The 19,343-nt window shown below is 38.4% G+C and overlaps 1 protein-coding gene across 6 annotated transcripts in view; it reads left to right on the top strand.

The window, feature by feature from the left end:
• LOC131593011 (protein bicaudal D homolog 1) overlaps nt 1–19,343 on the top strand; it is a 239,270-nt gene that overhangs the window by 64,496 nt on the left and 155,431 nt on the right. The window lies entirely within an intron of this gene.

Raw genomic sequence — 19,343 nt, 5'->3', positions numbered from 1 at the left:
TGCACACAAAGAGGTGATGCAAAATGAGTGTGGTTAAAGAGGAAGTTTTCCTGCATTTACCATATAGTTTTATTTCTTTTTTGCCTAACTTTTAACTCCTGTCTAACTTTTAACTCTCTTCGTGAAACTCTTGGACAACTGATTTTACATGGAAAGCATTCTTTGCTGTTGAATTATCTTACTATCTCAGCTAAAAGACAGGTTTTTGAGGATAGTGACAGTATCAGAATAATTATGATATTAAACTGTTACTTTCAGTTAACTGGAATCAACTCAGTAGTTACCAGTGTAGGTTCTTCAGTGTTAAATTTGTGAAAAGGGAAAGGATAATGAGCTTTATTCAGGTACATTTTTAGAAGGACAGGACTGCTCAGAGATGAAACAGTCTGTAGGCTGGAAGAGACTGTTGTATCAACTTTCTCAATTTGCTATTAAATACAGGCAATAAAATTTCATAGTAATTTCTTTCTGTTGAATATAAAAGCTTATGTCTGACTAATGTGGTCATAATGATTTTAGCTGCAAGTGAAACTGTGAAGTGGAAAGGTTTAGGGCTTTTTCTATTGGATTTGGGACTATTCTGTGTCTTCAGCATTCAATCTCCTGCCTGCTGTATCTCTGACCAGACTGCAGAGCTGTGTGTAATGCAGAGCTGCTGTTTGAGCTACTTTCTGTATTAAACTGCAGTGCCTCCAGCTCTGTTAGATACCTGTAATGGTACTGTGGGGCTTGACCAGTAACCACTACATTCACTTGGACATTCCCACATTTCTATTTCTTTTGGATTGGGCACTATTAATGCCCAGTATGAGTAAATCACGGAATCTATTGTATCTATTCTAATAGGTTATCATTTGAACAGGCTCTTCTTCATCCTTTTGAAAAAAGCATGCAAAAGTTCATCTCAGTCTTACTGTAAAATGTTTCAATCTTTCAGAAGTTATCTGCAAGTTCAGAGAAGAGAGCTCTTTATGTCTGCTGGGGTAATGGTCACCTTTAAAAGATGACTTCATCGTTCTTGCACTGTTAGTTTGAAACTGTCTTCATTTTAATTATGTTCCCTCTTGTTCTTGAGCACAAATGCAGATGCAGTTCCCTGCAGTCACTTCTTTGTGAAGAGTGAGTGGTGAGCAAATATGAGATCTGAGCGATGTACAGCATTAGAATCTTGATATTATAGCAGAGCCTTTAAAGTACTGCAGGACTCAAGTCCATCTTATTGGCTCATTTTCAGTTATTAGATTAGCTTGCATTTCTGAATTGAGTCCAACCCTGTCATCTATTATTCTGGTTCCTTGAGCAATTTGATTTTCATATGTATTTCATCCTTCCATTGCAAGTCACTTACGTCTCCCTGTTTAAATGCTTAACAAAATTTGGTATAGTTCTAACTTGATTGGCATCTACTTCTATTTCAGTAATAATTTGCTCATTTCTGCTTTGCTCATGATCCTTGGTTGTCTGTATTTAATAATATGCTCTGTCACAAAGTTTTCTGCATATGGGTTATTTGTTCCAGTGGTATGTGGGGAGAGCATGTATGCTGTAAAGTCCTGCAAGATGTGATGCACATTAGCTCTTTGAATTTCCTTCAACTTCTGTGGCTGTGCTTCCAACTTAGAATTTATTTTGCCCTTTTGCTGAGATGACAACAGAAAGGCTGGAGACATTTCAATCTGTGTTTTCAGTGTTACTGGTCAGGTTACCATCCACTGGGTAGTTTCATAGCATGCTATAGCAATGTATCTGAACAACTTAGGCCATAGTGTGCTCCAGCCAAACCGTCTGTATAATTTCTTATCAGACCCTCTGGAATTTGTCAAGGTTGCTGAGACATAAATTGTTCTAAAATAAGGAAGAGAGAAACGGAAAAACAAGACCGCAAGAACCAGATAACAGGGGCAGTCAGACACCTGGACTGAGACCAATCACAAATCCTGAGAAGTGCATGCTGAACACGTGGACAGAATAGAGGCACCAATCGTGAAATGCATAATTGGTGTGTGCAGTAGTTTTAGAATCTATAAATAAATGCATAATGTTAACAATAGACAGCTTCTGCGTAATCATATCGGTTCTTTGTTCAGAGGTGCTGAGCTCCTGCCGCACACAATCACGCAGATTACTTCAATGTTTCCAACTACCTTGCAGTGAAACAGTGAAAGCAAAAGTTTGTAAATAATTACTTCCATCAAAGCAGGTATGAAAAATGTGCTTTTCTTTATTTGTTTCTTTGTTTTGGGTTTTTTTTCTCCATCCCCTCTTTCACGCAGTGGTAGTCACAATGCAGTTGAAAAGTTTGGGTTTCTTTCAGAGGTGTGATGGACAAAGAAGGTGGCCAGTCGCAGGACCTGAGTGGCCACTTCAGCCCATGAGCAGGGACTTGGCCAGGTCCCTGCTGAAACAGGCTGGAAATTCATGTGCAGTGCTGCTGTTTCTTAGAGAGATCAAGTGAATAATGTTCTCCCAGGTGTTTAACTTACATTCTTCCACAGCAAGGAATTACTGTTGCTAGACAGGCTTGCTGTCATTGATAAACCCTCTAAAAATAAAAAAATAATTTTTCAAGTAAATTTTTTTAAATAAATTTACGTTTTCATTAGAAATGCACTTCTCTGTGCCACCATTTGAAATCTTTTCTGTAGGAAATGCTTCCAGCAATGCAGTTTACAACTGAGGATAATTCAGTTTTTAATAATTGTTACAAAAGTTTGGTCTAATCTTCTGCATAGCATGGGGCATATAAAACCTTGCTCTATGTTGAGCACATAATCTGTCTGAATAAAAGCAAATTTTATGCTGGTATCACAAGATGAAATCTTGCCACTTTTTCTGTGATTTTCTGTGTTTGTTATGAGAAGCCCAGCCGAACAGAGCATTCAACAAATGGCATTATAGTGTTTCTACACAAAATATGTTGTCTTCTTACTCTGACCTTGACAAAACCCCAGACCTTCCTCTCATATTTCACTGAAGTGAAAAGCTCAAATCCCTGTTTTTTTCCAAATACACCTATTCTTTTTCAGTGAAGGTTGCTGTGTGCTGTCATTCTAATATTTGTATTCTGTGCTGTATTGCCAGGGTCAGCAATGCAACATGATTATCTTGGGATCTAATGAAATAGTTTCCTGCCTCTTGTAATTCTCACAGTGGCTCAGACATTTAACCTTTTCACCCATTGGGACTAGCCTCATAATAAATATACTGCTACGACAGCAGAGCTACGACAGAGCTGTCTCGATTGTTTGCTGTATTTCCAAGAAATGAAATATTTTAAACACTTGAGCATTTTACTCTTCTTTTAATTCCCCCATGTGGATGGGTTTTTTCTGAGCACAGCTTAATAAACCTAGTATGTGTTCAGTTTGAGTCTTAGTATCTACATGAGTTTTAGAGTCATAAATTGGAGCAAGCCAGGTCTTATCTAGAAGAATTTTTAAGGGCAGGGATTCCAGTATCTTCTGTTATACTACATGATTATTTCTTTTGTTGGCCCACTTTCCATTATCATGTCTCTGTCATTAGAATATGTGGTGGGCTTCACCCTGGACATGGCTGTGATGAGATTCTAGATCTTTGATTTCTCTCCCCTTTATTTACTGTTCCTGTGATGTCTCTGGACACAGTTTCATCATGTGCCTGCGTTTCTCAGCTGTGAGATGACAGTGCTGGCCCAGCTGAGCTGTAACATGCTCCTACCAAATAGACCTGCATGAATTTGCTTGGAGCATGCTAGTGAAAATGGATTGAGTTGCCCAAAAAAAAATCTCCTATGAGTTGCTATTTTCAAAGCAGTTTTAGAGTTTTGAACAGTCTCATAAATAAAATAGTTACCAAAAATTGGTAAAACACCTTAACACCAATGTAGCATTAAGAAGCAGGAATTCTTTATTCATTGCTGGATGCACCAGGGGCTATTTCCTCTGTAATACTGTGCATGCCGAGGGCAGAAAGGTTCCTGTACTGTTTTTTACATGCATATTCATTGGTTTTCCCAGAAGAAACATTGCTATGCCAACCATTTCTCCAGAGTCATTGGGCATGTGTTCCTTTTCCCAGGGATCCCTCCAGTGGTTCCCAGTGACTGGTGACCCTGAATTTATACTTTGACACCCCTATGAACTCAGTGCTGCTTTCCAAATTAGGAGAAAAGTTGGCATAACTGATGTAGTTCATTAATTTGTGGGTCCTTAGATGAATGAAGTATAGTTTTACTCCTTTCCTTGGTCAATGTTTATCACAGTTTTGATTGCATGGTTCCAAAGGCTAATCATTTTGCAAAATCATTGTTGTATTAACCCACCAGGTGCAAACAATTCTTCATCTGGCAATAAATCAATCTCCATCTTAGTGTTCTGAAATTGCCAACACTGGTGTGCAACTAGATATATGTACATGTAAATACACAGCACAGTGTCTTTGTGCTATTCTGTCAGCAGCCATGATGTGTTAAGTCCATTTTACTTTTCCTTCGGATTCTGTCCTAATTGATTTCTTTTCAGAGATCTAGCACTGTAAGTCTGAGTTCTCCATATTGATAGCCTTTCAAATTTGCATTACAGCAGAAATGTATGGTAACCTCATGCTAGAAATTTATGAAAAATGGTTCATTCCATTCTTCTTTCCCTGATTTTTCCTTCTAAGCTATGCTGAGTGAAGTTTGACTGAAGTGTCATCTGCACAGATTTTCTATGAAGTTACCACTGTTTTTAGATGTCCGGCATACAGGTTCCCAACAGTAAAGGTTGTTGCAACTATATTTTGACTCAAGGGATTATCTGTGAATCCATTGCAAAAGAAATATATCGTTTGATGACACTGTGTTTTCACTTAGTGCTTCTTTTTATAATGATGTGTGTTCCCTACAAATAAACTCATAGACCTGCTGCAGTTCAGAGGTTCAAGTTTAAGACAAGCAGAAAAGAAGCCATCAAATCTCTCAGGAACTGCCTCAAAGTGTGAGTCAATAGGGAGCTCTTTTCCCCCTTCAAATGTAAAATACTTCAATTAACTGACATATCTTTCCAATGTGGATTTTTCTGACACTCTCAAAAGGCTCTTTGTAAAGCATTGAATTGAAAATGAGCCTCCATATAGCAAAGCTGCATCCATGCCAGGTCTTATGTTGTAATAGTATTTTTTCATCTAAAGATTCATCAAATATGATACAGTATAAATTGCAAATGTAGATTAGAAATGCTTTTTCAGCAATGGAGGTGTTTCATAACACGGAGTATGAGAGGCTAATAATAAATTGAAATTACTTACAGCTTGTTTTGCACTGAGGTGATCCTGTATTTTTTGGGATCCAGGTAAGAAATATAACCAGCCATTGAGTATCTAAATTATCCAATGACAGATGGGAATTATAGTAATTGATAGTAATCTTGCATCCCTTCTGATGCTGGGACCCTGCCTGCTGTGGCATTGTGTGAGCCCAGGATTGCACAGATCTCCTGTGTCCCTTCCATCCATGGTGAGTGTTACCAGCCTTTCTGTTCACCTGGAATTCTTAGAGGTCTTGATCATAGCACATGTTCATCAATCACTGACTTGTGGTCAAGTTTGGAAGATGGGCTTTGCTTTGGAAGGTCTCTTGGATGATTTGCTCCACTATCTTTTATCAATAAAATGATAGTTCTCATACAGTACATATAATATTTCGAGGATGTGACAATGCATTTACATAGACTTACAATTGAGTATATGTGGTAGATGTACACATTGATTTTGTTTCCTCTAATTATAATATTGTGTAGAGCAGGCACACAGTATCTGAGGCATGCACAGGAGCAGTAGTGGTGGTTGGTCTGCCATGGCAGGCTGGTGTGTTGTGCTACAAGGACCACACACACGTGAAAAGGAAGAAAAGTTGCATGTCACTGACTCCAGCCCCCTTTTTCCAGTTTTACCACTCACTACAACATTGGAGAATTAGTTAAAACTTGAAAATTGTGAGGTGTGCTTTTGACAAAGTAATATTCATTGTGTTACCTGCCCAGTGAGCCAGTGTAGTTCTGGTAATATGAAGAGGTCTTACAGTGGGTCCTTATGGTTAGAGAAGTAGACTTTTTTTTTTTAATTTAAAGAAAAGTCATATCCCAAGTGAAGCAAACTGTGCTTCTGGAGACCTTATGGAGTGTGCAGGTGATGCTAATTTTGCAGAAAGTATCAGATGTCTGACTTGTGCCTACCTGCACTGATTTTTTTACAGATTTCATTCTTTCACACTCTTACACATTCTTACTCACAAGAACTAAGACATGTATGTGTGCACAGGTGTGATATGGGACAGGGGACCTCGGGTCCTTAGCATGTGTTATACACACTGGTATTGTGCATTAGGAGTGGGTGGCAGGTTTGGTATTGTGCATCCTATTTAATTTCATTCCTCCACATGAGTGAATTTCACAGTTATCTTTATCTGGATATTTTATGGCTCCACTCCTGTTCTTCATTACCTTGAGATCTTATATTTTAGTTAGCTTGTCCTTCCTTTGCTGTTACATGAAATCACCTCTATGATACTGTAGCAAATAACTGCTAATTTTCCTTTTAACCCTTGTTCTGCTGTTTCCTGTGGTGTGCGTGTGAGCACATGTGCAGACATGTATAAATGTTTCTTTTGTACTTCATTGGCACTGATGTTGATTGTTTTACTTTAAAGCTCTTTAGAAAAGCAGGAAATTGTCCACCTTCATTTATTGGAGGCGTTAATATTTGCATTCCGCTGTTGCAATTGTTCAACTGGCCATCAACCCATGCTGTGATGCGTTCTGTGACAGTTTCTAAGTATCAAGTTCAGAGACGTGTGAAAGCATCCTTTCTGGAAAAGAAAGGGACAGCTCCCACATCCGGCGCCGGGACAGATTTAGCCAGCCAGCTAAGCACTCCCTCACTGGCTGCTGACTGAGGTGTTCTCCTGTCTGTGCTGCTGATCCTCTGCCCTTTGGGCCACACTTCCATGGATGGGTGTCAAGGGAGGAAAGAAGACTTCCCATTTCATGAAAACTGCAGTTGTGAAAAGCAGGATTCTAGAGGGAAAATCCTGGTGATGCTGGTGGTTTGAAAGCCTCTATGAAAATAAGGTTATTGAAAGAGCTCCGAGTGACAGGTTTTGCTGATTTTCAAAAGTTTGTTGTTCAAATGGTTTGTAATTTGCTGGCAACTTCCACATGAGCAAATACAGTGAATCAGGAGCTAGAATACAGTATATCATCCAGAAGTAAATACCCAAGGGTAAAATCTGGGTTTCACTGAAGCCAGTGAAATCTCTGGTTACTCTTTCATTAGAACTAGATAAGTCATGGATGCTCAATTTGCATAGGCTTCTGCAGTTATCTTACAGCTGGGAATATAGGTTACCCTGAGACAAAGCTGCTGACAAAGCAGAAGCATATTATCCTCTTAAACTTGTTATCCTTTGCAAATTGCTTACAATGTATTTCACAAACAGGAATTTTCATCATCGGGCAGTATTATGTATTTGATGCTGTCAGGGAACAAGGCTGGGAGCAACTTAAGGTTTTGGTTGAGCTAATATAGGTCCATACTATAAAGATGCCTGCAACCCTGGATGTTGCCTCTGATTCCTTGTCTCTTTATTTTGTGTGTGGTATTTAAATCCCATCCTCTCTGCAGCTGACTTCCCCTGTGTTCATGCAGGAAAAGGCAAATAGTGGAGGGAGAGCTGAGCTCTTGCACAAAAGCACTGGGAAAGCTGTGGCTGGACACATGGCTTTCGACACATGGCGGCAGATTTCTTGCTTGTAAAGCCAGCTCTTTGTTGTACTACTGCCTTTTGCTTCTGTTGGGGTGACAAATGGGATCAGTCTGGAGCCCTGCTGCAGTTGATACAAGTGCACAGCATGGGGCATGGTCTGTCTTCTTCAATTTATCATTGGGTTGGCTTGAGACAGACAGGTGTGGATGCAGCAGTGCTTGGAGGAGTGCCAGGCCACCTACCTTCTCACGCAACCTCCTGTGTCAGACACATCCCTCTTTCCTCCTGAAGAGATCTTCTGGCCAGCAGTGTACACCACATTCCTTTCATCACTGTCTCTGCTTTGGTTGGATAAATGAGCAAGGGGTTTTTTTTTGTGGTTTTTTTTTTTTTAATTGGGTGTTTTGTGTTTGTTTGGTGTTTTTTCTTCTTAGCTTATGCAAAATGAATTAAAGCACTTTGAGGATGACAGTGGGACAATTTATGGCAATCCTATTCTTTGAGTCTCACTTTTCTGTGGGTGTTGAATAGGCAGGCTCTTGTTGCTGTAACATGATTATCAGTACCACCTTAAAATCTCACTTGCTCTTGTCTCACTTCAGACATGAGATTATCCAGCACTTGCAGTGAGCACCCAGCTGCAAGACCACTCTGTGAAACAGTTGTGTGCACTGCATTGGTCAATGCCAATGGAAGCATAAGGTTCCCCGTGGTAAGCCTGTGGCTGGCAGCAGTCTAATTAAACCTTTGAAAATAAGTGAGAGCTCTGTAATTTTGGCCTCTTGTTCTGAAGGGCATGCTTTTATTTAGAGGTTTTTCCAACTTGTTAGGAGTTTCTATAAACCCCTGAAGCAACAGAAATTGCTGGATAATCTTTCTCCTTTCAAACGTTTGGTTTAAAAACATTATCGTTCTAAAAGTTAAAGTGTGCCTCCTGCCAGCTTGTACTCCATCTGCAGGAACTGGACTGTGGAGCTCTTTCCCTGCATTCCATTGTCCAAGGTACTTGCTAAGTACAACTCTGGTTTCCACATGCTGACATTAAGCGAGTCATGTGTGATTACAAGGAGAGAGTTTATTCTTATTAGTCACCTGTGGAGTAATCAGAACTGCTGTGCTGGCAATTCACATAAAGAACTGCAGAAAATAGAAGTATAAGTGGAGCCAGGCAAACTAAGCATTTAAATTTAATGAGCATGATTACTTTAGTAGAATATACAGAAAACACATACTCTAAGTGTAGTTGTTCATGAAATTCTTACTTTGGAAGACCTTTTTTCTGCCCTGACTGCTATGGGCCCAAGACTTGTCTTGTTACTATGAATTTGGCTTAGACTGAGCTTCACTCACAGGGTCAGAGTTGTATGACTGCTGCAATAAAACTGGTTGAGAGTGCTGGTGGCACAAATAGGTAAAACTCCATATCCCTTTGTGCTCTTGGCATTAAAACTTCATGTCTCTGTATGCTCTATTTAAATAATCAGATTTGTTTATTACAGTAAAACCACATTGGTTTTGCTTTTGGTCATCTTCAGTTTTAGGCTGGTGCTGAAGATACCCAAGAAAATGGCCAGCTATGTGTCATGGCTCTTTCAGCTGTGTGGTCCATTGTCGAGATTCCCATGGGTCTTGGATCTCCTAAGAGACAAGAGCAGTTGTTGGTTATTGTAAAGTTGTTTGTTGTGTGAATACATCAGTCTTGAAGGTAAAAAGTTCAGAGTATTAAAGTCCATGCTGAAAGCTTTCTGGCATAGAGTCCTGATGTTCTGAGCAGCAGCAACAGCTTGTTTCTTCTTTCTCTTCATTTTTCTTCTTCTTTCTTTCTTTCTCTGTTGTTGTTGTTTTCACCCCAATACAGGGGGATATTATTCATAAATTATCCAATCAGCTAAAAACACAATTCTAAAACATTTTTCCTACACCAATCTGAGCTTAATTCTGATGTGTGAAAGTAGTGTCAGTCCTTACCCAAAATCTATGCATACAATTCTGTCTGTTAACGCAAATAATCCTATCTGTTCTGTCTAGAAATGCAAGCACTGTTCTGCTAGGTTTTTGTTATGTCTAGAGCTAAGTTAATTTTGCAAAAGGTAGCACTACTGAACTTTAAACTAGGCTTTAGGACTTTTTACTAGCTAACACTGTCTCTTAAGGCACTTAAGATATGTTTCTACTTAAAACTAACACACTCCTACTTCATGTTTGTGGCTTAATATATTTCAGTTTCTCTCAAGGCTCCAATTCAATCCCTGCATTCCTTTCCTCTCTCTCAGGGACCCAGAGAGTCTTCTATTTCATGCATTCCAACACTCCATAAGAAGTGTAATGTCTACCAGTCCTTCCAGCATGGAGAGTTACTCCCTGAATTATAATGGAATTTAGTTTGCAAGAGGCTCCTGCAGATGATCTTGTCCAACACCAAAGTTCAAAGTTAAGTGTTCAGAATCTTGTCCTAGACGAGTTTTGAAAGTCTCCAAGGATGGAGGGTGCACAGCCACTCTGGGCACTTGTTTTGCTGCCATGCCACTCTCAGGGTGGATTTTCCATTGTTTTGTGTGAATTTCCTTGGTTTCAGATTGTGACCTTGTACCTTGCCCTTTTCCTGTTGCACTGCTTTGGAGGGTCTGACTGTCCCCTGTCCTCCTTCAGTCAAGCAAAGAACCCAAGTAGGTCTCCCTTTTCTTAACATATTCTACTTGTGCTGAAAAAAAAACCCCAGTTCCTTTTCTGTGGGAATTCCAAGCACGGAAAGTTCTCAAAATCTTATGAATGCAAGCTCAAACATAGACATTAACAGGGTTTGACCTGAGACCTTGGAGAAGGCTTCCAGATTTAAATACTGTGAGCAAGAATGTGGGTTTATGGTTTAGATAAAGACATTAAGCTAGGTAATAGAAAGTTTTAAGGTTTTTAAGTTAAAATATAGAAGTAGTTATAAAGGTCATAAGAAATTTAAGGTATAACAAGTAGTTTTGTGTGTTATTATATGATTAGTTAGGAATGTCCACACTGCGGCAAAGATGTGTAAAACAAAATAATTAACTCTTGGTGTGAAAGTAGAAACATTCTTCTGTGGCAGTAGTTTATTAGCTACTTAACCTTTAAAAGACATTGTAACCTGTGGTCTTGTGACCACTGACCATGAACATCTGGTAAACATGGTGAAGATGCTCTCACTCCTTCATAAGACTGTAGAAGAAGAATAATAAATTGTGCTCTAAAAGGTCTCCCAGTGGTTTTGTCTCTCAAAATACTGATACTTTTCTCCAGGGAGCCTTTCAGACACCCTTGAAATCCACTTTACTTCACTGACTTCTCTTCCAGGTCTGCTTGTTTTGCTGGGCTATTATGACAATGAGCCCTAAATAGTACCCCCTCTCTATTCTCCAGTTTCATTTACAAAAACTATAGAAATCAGCCTCTTTAGAGATTCGTGATTGTAGTCAGTTCTCTTCCCATCTACTACTACATCTACTTGGCAACTCACAGAGATAGGGAAGCTGTAAGGGCCTGTTTTGAAAAAGATTGGGAAACACAAGGAAGAGCAGAGCAAGTCTTTATGCTTGTCTCTAAATGTCACTTCAAGGATAACATAGTGCTGTTTCGATTATCCGAGATCTTTCTTGTGGGTTTCAAAAATACCTTAAAGGAGATAGGGCTTTTTGTCCTTCTCTGTGAAAATGTTAAAAGTGGAAATACCCATTGTAGCTTCTAATTTATTTTGTTTGAATGACAAAGAATTATTCTGAGTGTAAGCTTCTGCCTGAGAGTGACATTTTACAGTTCTTTGAAGACAAGATGGGTAACTATATTGTTTTCTTATTCAAGGAGAGGAGCTTCCTGTTCTTTGAGAAACAAATCCCTAATTTTGCTGCTTAGAAAAAGTACCACCACTTACCCTATACTCAGAATGCAGTTTTGACTTCTGGGTTTTTAAAATAACAACTTATAAAATGGATTGGTTTGGAAGGGACCTTATTTTCTTTTTAATTGATAGAAAACAGTAAGAAATATTAAAAGGATCTAAATAAAATAGATGTGCTCTGACTTCTAAGATATGTGTAAATAGAGCTGAATGTTTTGCAGCAACAAGAACACCATTTCTTTCCAAATATGAGACCAAATCCCAGAAGCCCTCATAAAGTGAGACCTAGCTAATTTAAAGCTTTCAGGTGATTCAGTAAGCAACTGGGTTGTTTTTTTTTTCACTACCAACATGACTTTGCTTAGACCATTCCTAAAATGCTCTATAAATGTGCTCTGACTATGGAATGTGAGTTTACATGTGGAGAGCTAATGTGAAATAACTGAAATGTCCCAGCAGGCTGGCAGCTTTTAAAGAACTGGATTTTGGCATTAATTCTTTGCTGCTTTATTCAAGCAAGCACGGGAGGTAGAATTGTAATTATTTCAGTTATTTAATAGTTAGAAAAACTGAAGAAAAGCAATAAGAAAAGAAAAAAAAGAAGTTTTTGTAAACATGGGATTTTGGTGCTCAGTGCAGATGTAATAGGGCCTACCCATGGAAGGCTGGTTTCATCTCTGCCTTCACATTTTGTTTAAAAAAAATTGAAAATCTCTGACAGTCTTATATGCTTGTTCTGGTAATGCTTCTATTGGTTTTAATTGAAATTTTGTAATAGCTGGATGTTGGTCTGATAGTAATTTGTGCAAAATTGTAAGCCACCTTATGTTTCATTAACAAGCTATGAATTATTTTGTTTATAGAGATAATTTAATTTTTTGCCATAGGAATTTTGAACAGTGCTGCTTTTAAACTACTAGCATGAAACTAATTTGTTGTGTTGTAGATAAGTGGTGCTCTTTGTTAGAAGGTTCCCCCTTCTTGTGTTTTCTGTGCCTGGAGGGGAATGCTCAGGGCTGGGGAATTGAAATCCCCATCTAGAGTGCAGTTAAAGGCAATTAAATGGAAATTCTTATTCACTCCCCCTTTTGCTGGATTGCAGATGAACAATGGATGCTGGCATTGAATGTTCATTTTCATGGTAGTGCTTTCTTCTTCTCTATAAATATTTCCTAACCATCACATTTAGGAGTGGTTTTGTTCCTTATTTATAAAAAGGCAGAGTGGTTGCCTGAGGTCTCACACATATTGATGGAAATCAGCAGACTGGGACTGCAGAAGCATGGCTGTGTCTGTAGCTGAGCAGAATATAAATTTCTCTGTGTTTTCTTAAGGCTTTGTTGATTAGCATCTGATATATGAATTTCAAGAGGACTGTAGATACTGAAGGGGTCCACTGAGAACAAACAGAAGCATCCGTGTTGTTCACTCTTTTATCCAAATTGTCCTTAGGGAAAAGCCTATGAATTGTTGACATTTGTCCTACTGCTCTACATCAGTAAATAGACTCAGGATTAGTTATGTTTTCCATGGATCTGATCTCCCTAGCGTTTCTGGCATAGGTAAAACCTCAATCACCTTGGCTTGCAAGTGCCTTTTGCAAGTGAAATCTCTTATGCAGATATTGACTTATGTGACTTTATCATTGCAACAGCATTTCATTTTTATTAAAGGGAGTTGAATTAAGTAAGCTGGTATTTGGAAATACAGCTAAATGCTTTTTGCCTTTAGGTGGTTGCTTCTTCAAGTATGCTTTATAGATTTCTCAAGTGCCTGTACCATGCTCATAGAGTCATTAAGTTTTGGAGAAGATCTCTAAGGTAAAGTCCAAACTTTGACCAAACACCACCATGTCAACTAAATCAAGCACTGAATGCCATGTCCTTTCTTATGCCATTCTTAAACCATGCCATATCTTAAACACTTCCAGGGATGGTGATTCCACAGTCTCCCTGGGCAGCCTGTTTCAATACCTGACCATCCTTTCAGTGAAGAAGTTGTTGATGTTCAATCTGAACCACCCCTGATACAGCTTGGGGCAATTTCCTCTTGTACTGTCATAACTACAGTATCTTTTATTTCAGATCATGAATTGATCTATTCTAATATCCTTTTCACTCAGCAGCAGATGATCTCCTCTACACTTCTCAAATGGGAACTTGTGCTTCCTCAATTATCTGTAGCAAAGCATGAATTGAAAAAAAACCTGTCCTGTAAAGTTTAATTTTCACCATTTTCAAAAGGCAGACTTCTTGCATGAGAACAAATAAGAAACCCCCAGTTTGTTAGCATGCTTCATACTGACTGCAAAATATTTAACCTTTTTCTTCTGCAAGATGGGGGCATATGATTTAAAGGGTAGGTTGTTACATTAAGAAAATAAAACTCAAACACACAAAAGTCCTATTCATTTAGTGTGCCATAGAGCATAAAACTGATCACATGGAGTCCGGAAATTTTGAAACTACCGGTGCTTAGCCAGGTGCTTGGGTACAATGGAATTTTGATCAATCATCTCATTCTTTTTGACTAGGGAAGACTTTAAGTCTAGGAACCTTTCTTGGTGTTCTGAGCTGAAAGCTAAATTAGTGTTGAGATAGATGCTCAATCTTCTGCCTCCACAGAAGAGTTCAGTATCCTGCTTTGCTGAACACAGGAGTAATCAGACAATCAGCTGTTTTCAGCTAGCCTGTCAACCCCGAAGTTCATGATCTAGTTTTCTTGCCTGTAAGCCCATGCTGATTCAGGCTGTGTTCTCAATCTGTTTTTGTGTTTTCAATCTGCTTCCCTGCATGTGCCATCTATCTCACATGCACTATCTACACAATGCCTATTAATTTTTTTCTTCTGTCATCATTAAGCATGCATCTGCCTGTGTTTTGATCGCAATATGCCAAGTATTTGCGTTTGAAGGCTTTAATTACTCCAGTATTGGCTTCCAAAAGGAAACTATTGACCTGTCTCAGTGATCTTAAATGAACATGAGAAGGTCATGCCAGCTGCATAAAGATTTGGTCTACATTATGACAAAATTTGGAGGCCTAAAACTTTTGAAAATTTTAAGAAAGCAGATATAATATGACTAGAACCCATCAGTTGCCTCTGCAAGAGTGTTTTTTGCTGTTGCACTGTTGAGAATCATGTTGGTTTTAGATCTGGTGCCATATCACAAGTTATGGAGGAAGCAGTTTTGTACCCATTGAGTTTGAGGGAAGGAGCAGATTCTGCTCAGATGCTGCTCCTCTACTCAGCCTTCCCTCGAGGGGATTTTCTTACAGACCTCTGTCTACCACTGATTGCTCCTTAGCAGAAAAATTTCAAAGAACCCTGAGCTTCTGTCAATTAATTTAAAAAAAAAAAACAAAAACAAACAAAAAAAACCAAGAAAAAACCCCATATATAGTAAACTGAAAAAAAAAAAAAAAGTCTTATCTGAGAGACACAGAATTGCAAGTGACTAAAGGAATATTCAGTGATACATGTGCATTCAAGTTTTGCAACAAAATAAGGCTTGTTCCTGGCATTAACCCGTAGCATCCTGAGCTGAGGTATCCATCTGTGATGTCATACTGACATTTGACTAGGAAATATGCTACCCTCTTGGATAACCCAGGATGTTTTTTTCTCTTCTTTTGTGCTATGAATGTGTGGAGGTAACTAATACATAATACATTCTGCTTTGCAGCAAGTTAGCTGCTCAAATAGGTAATCATTTGAATCAAGTTCAATGCTGTTGCATTATGCATCAGAAAAAAAAACTACATTCAGTGTCAAAGCCATAAAGGTAGGCTGCCTGCTTGTCCTGTTAGCAGTCAGGTCATTTTTATTGCTTATTAATCAGTCCCGAGCAGAGGAATGAATTTCGGTGAAGCATTTCAGAATTCCAGCCCCAGGAGGTCATTAGTGAAAATAAAAGGGAAATTCAGAAACAGCAGCCTTCATTACCTACTTATGTTTTAAACTGATCTTTTGCACATGTGCTGCTTTCAACACCTAAATTGGAAATCTACCTTCTCTTTTTCCTTTCTTTCTTGAAGTGCTAAATATAACTTTTGTTTTAGACATAATTTTATGTCACTGCACATTAGCTTTCTACTGCTGTTTATATTTATCATATAAATATGACATGTCTGGAGCAGTCATTTTTTATTGTACCTTTGCAAATCTGTGCCCATTTTGTTCACAGCACTATTTCTGTCATACTTGTTTGCTTCTGACACTGGAATTTCCATCTGGGGTTACTTAGAGTTCAACAGTAAATGGTGTTTTTCCTCCAAAGTTATACCTTTCTGCATGATCAAATTGACCTCTTCCTTGTGTGCACCCACTTTTGCCATCCTTTATTATGATGTCAAATAGTGATCGCTATTTTATTGTTCTCAAAGTTCACATTTTAAGGTGCCTTTGAAAAATCATGGTACTGTTACACAGTTCTGAGGTTTCAGGAGATACATATATAAATAGTATAATGGTGTCTTGTTACTCGGCTTTTATGACCAATTTATAAAGAAAAGTATTTTCTAACTCAATCAAGAGCATCCTTTTAAACAAAATCTGGAGAGAAGTGATGGGGACCAGTGTAAGGTGAAAATCTGTCTGCTCTCTGTTAGGACAGTCTTTGTTGAAGCAGTGAACTTGCCTCAGTCTTTGTAGCTGAGCTCTTTGTAGCTTGAGCTCTTCAAGCTCTTGTGCCTACTGTGGGAGGGGGTTTCCTTTCTCAAGGAAACAGAAGTCCTGAAGGGCTACACAGCCTCTTCTGAGTCCAAACTTGAATCTGGAAGATGTCAGGACAGCCTCATGCTGTGATTACTGAAACCAAGAGCCAACAAGGGAGCAATAGTGATTTTTCTGATTTTAATTCTGATTAAGATTCTGGTTTTAATGAGGAGTTCCACCAAGGAGCACCATGCTGAAAAGAAGTGGTAATTACCTGATACATCTGCACAGTATAGTACCGCAGCTATTCAGAATACTTGAGACCATTCTATGAAAATACCAAGATCTTATTCAATGGTGAATACAGGGAACATCTGCTTTGCTTTTGCATAGTTCTTCCTCTCCCTCGGTGTCATGTCACAGGAAAGCTGTTCCTCCATCCAGGCTTCCACGGCAGGCAGCTATTCCCTCATATATGGTAACATAAGATCTATTCAGCAACCCATTTTGTATCCAACACATGACCCAAATGCAAGTGGAATTCCTTTAACTTACAGTCCAGGTCATTGTCTTCTCATGTGAGCACAGTTACTTGAAATATTTCACATCATGCAAGGATATAAGGTTTTATAGATAAGTAAAATGTATTAAGCAAATTATTAAATTATTAATAATAATTATTAAAACAGAAACAAAAAAATATTAAAATATAAGTTCAAAATAGAGCACATATTTAGGTACCAGCTGAAAAGTATTGATATGTGGTTTAATTTCAAAGTGATCAATCTCATGGAAGACTTTAAGTGGGCATGTCTGGAAATTTAAATGTTTTGGTGTTCTGTACAGGCTATGAAACAGAGAAGCAGAACTTTTTGCTTGCTTATAATTAAAAAGGTATTTAATGTTCATCTCCTTGTTGCATTGATCTGCGTAATTGCTGTCAATATCAAAAGTGAACTATGCATATTTGCTTTCCTTCCCCTTATTTTTAACATCTTGATAGAAGTTTAAGAAAGAAATTAAGTATAGTGATATGAATGAGTTGGGACAGGCTTGGCCATCAAAGAAATGAGGAAGAAATTCTTTACTGTGGAGGTGACTTAGCACTGGGACAGATTGCTCAGAGTTTATGGAGTCTCCCTCACTGGAGCTTTTCAGGAACTATCAGGACACAATCCTATGCCATGTGCTCAGGGATGACCCTGCTTGAGCAGAGAGGTTGGACCAGATGACCCACCGTCATCCCTCCCAAGCTGAGCCATTCCATGATACACTAATGTTCAAATTGGTTTCGTAGGAAAAAAAAGTTTCTGTATTTTCTGTAGATGTAGGTACAAGGAAATGTGGAGTACACTGTAATTTTCCACTATGCTATGCACCTTCCCTAAAATCCATATATTCATAGCTGTTCTCAAACATCACACATGCTAAAAATGCACCTTCAAAGTACATTAAGAAAAACCTGGTGTGCATCTGGAAGGCTGTCACTGCTGTGTACTGGTGTTTAACTGTACTTCTCTGGTAGAGAGGGCTCCAGGTAACATTTATTCATGAGCTTCTCCATCCCTACAAGTCTGACCTGCTCTTCTGATATGTTTTGATTTTACCCCTGGATAAGTGGCCTTTACATTTGTCTTATAGGGTCTTTATTTGACTGGTGCTTTTTGCTCAGTCTCAAACTCAGAACAGCAAGCCATTGAATATAAGTATGTAGAAGACAATAATTTATTAGCAGTGTTCCCAAAACAGTTGTCTTAGATTCACAGATATCAGTGCTTAAGTTTCATTAAATTTAATTTCTTGTTATTTGGAAAAGCCTATTTAGCAAGATGCTGACGCTTGCTATTTCAGTAACTTACAGCTTTTTGAGAAGACAGCTGGGTTAATACATTATTGAATATTTTTAGAATCCTTTAATGCTGAGTTCACAGGATTCTCTAAGTCAAGTAGACTTAAAAGCTGAGAAGTTTTTGAAGAGAGTTTTACTTTGAAGTTTCTAAGGGGCTGCTTCAGTTCTATTGCCAGTAAAGCTTAGAACGTGTTCTGAAAGGCTATAAATAGCAGCAGTAGAACAATGGATTTAATTTGGCAAGTCTTATCGATGGGAAGGCAAAGGAGGCCACAGCTTACAATGGCTACAAATGTGTGTTGTGGTTTTATAGAACTGGGTAGAAATGAGGCTTTTAGGGATAATTTTTCACTGAAATAGAATGTTACCATGACTCAAATTTCTCTCACATATTAGGAGGAAAAAAAACCAAACCTGTGGTCTTTCAGATGTGTTCATTTTGATTTAAGATATGTGAGAGAACTTCTGCCTCTATTAGGATAAATGTTCTTCACATTAGAAGCCTTCTTTTGTCTTTCTCCAGAATTAGGTCATGTCACTTTCAACTGAATGTCTTTTTTTAAAAGGTAATACACTCAAATCAGGTTTTTCTTTTATTTTACTTTATATTTTGCTGCTATTTTTATGTTATTTTTTGTCTATTATTTCATTACATTATTTTTTATATTATTACATTATTGCTGGGTTTTCCCACATTTTTCATAGTTAAAGGATATCTCCATCATGTCTACCATCATGGCTTGTACTTTGTTTGCTTCCAGGTTGCTCCAGAGCTGTCAAGAATAGCATCAGACATTGTCACTGAGAAATACTGTCTTATTAAATTGATCAGTGTAAGCCAGTAACAAGAGGACAAACACTGAATTTATTGCTATATTTAAACAATTCTCAAACAGTTAAATATCCAACAGAGGCAAAAACCACTGAGTAGAAATGGGGCTGACATAATATGTGTTTAGCATCCTAGAGGTGTTGATGGCCACTGCTTGGTTCTCAGCTCATTTATTTTTCTTCCAGGTTATAGGAGCATTTTTCCATACCAGGAGATGAGCTCCAATAAAATGTTGTTGGAAATGGAGAGCAATTCAGTGAGATTTGTCAGCTATTTATGCTCTTTAAACCGAAACAAACCATGTGTTTGTTTTGCGGAACCGGAGAAGAAAGGAGTTGATGAATTATGGGCTGGCCTCGTGCAGGAGAATTAAACACTGGCACTAATTAATGGCCAGTTAGCAGAGCACCATCTTGAT

The sequence above is a fragment of the Poecile atricapillus genome, chromosome Z (assembly GCF_030490865.1).
Source record: "Poecile atricapillus isolate bPoeAtr1 chromosome Z, bPoeAtr1.hap1, whole genome shotgun sequence".
NCBI lineage: Eukaryota > Metazoa > Chordata > Aves > Passeriformes > Paridae > Poecile > Poecile atricapillus.
This window is presented reverse-complemented; position numbering and strand designations above follow the sequence as displayed.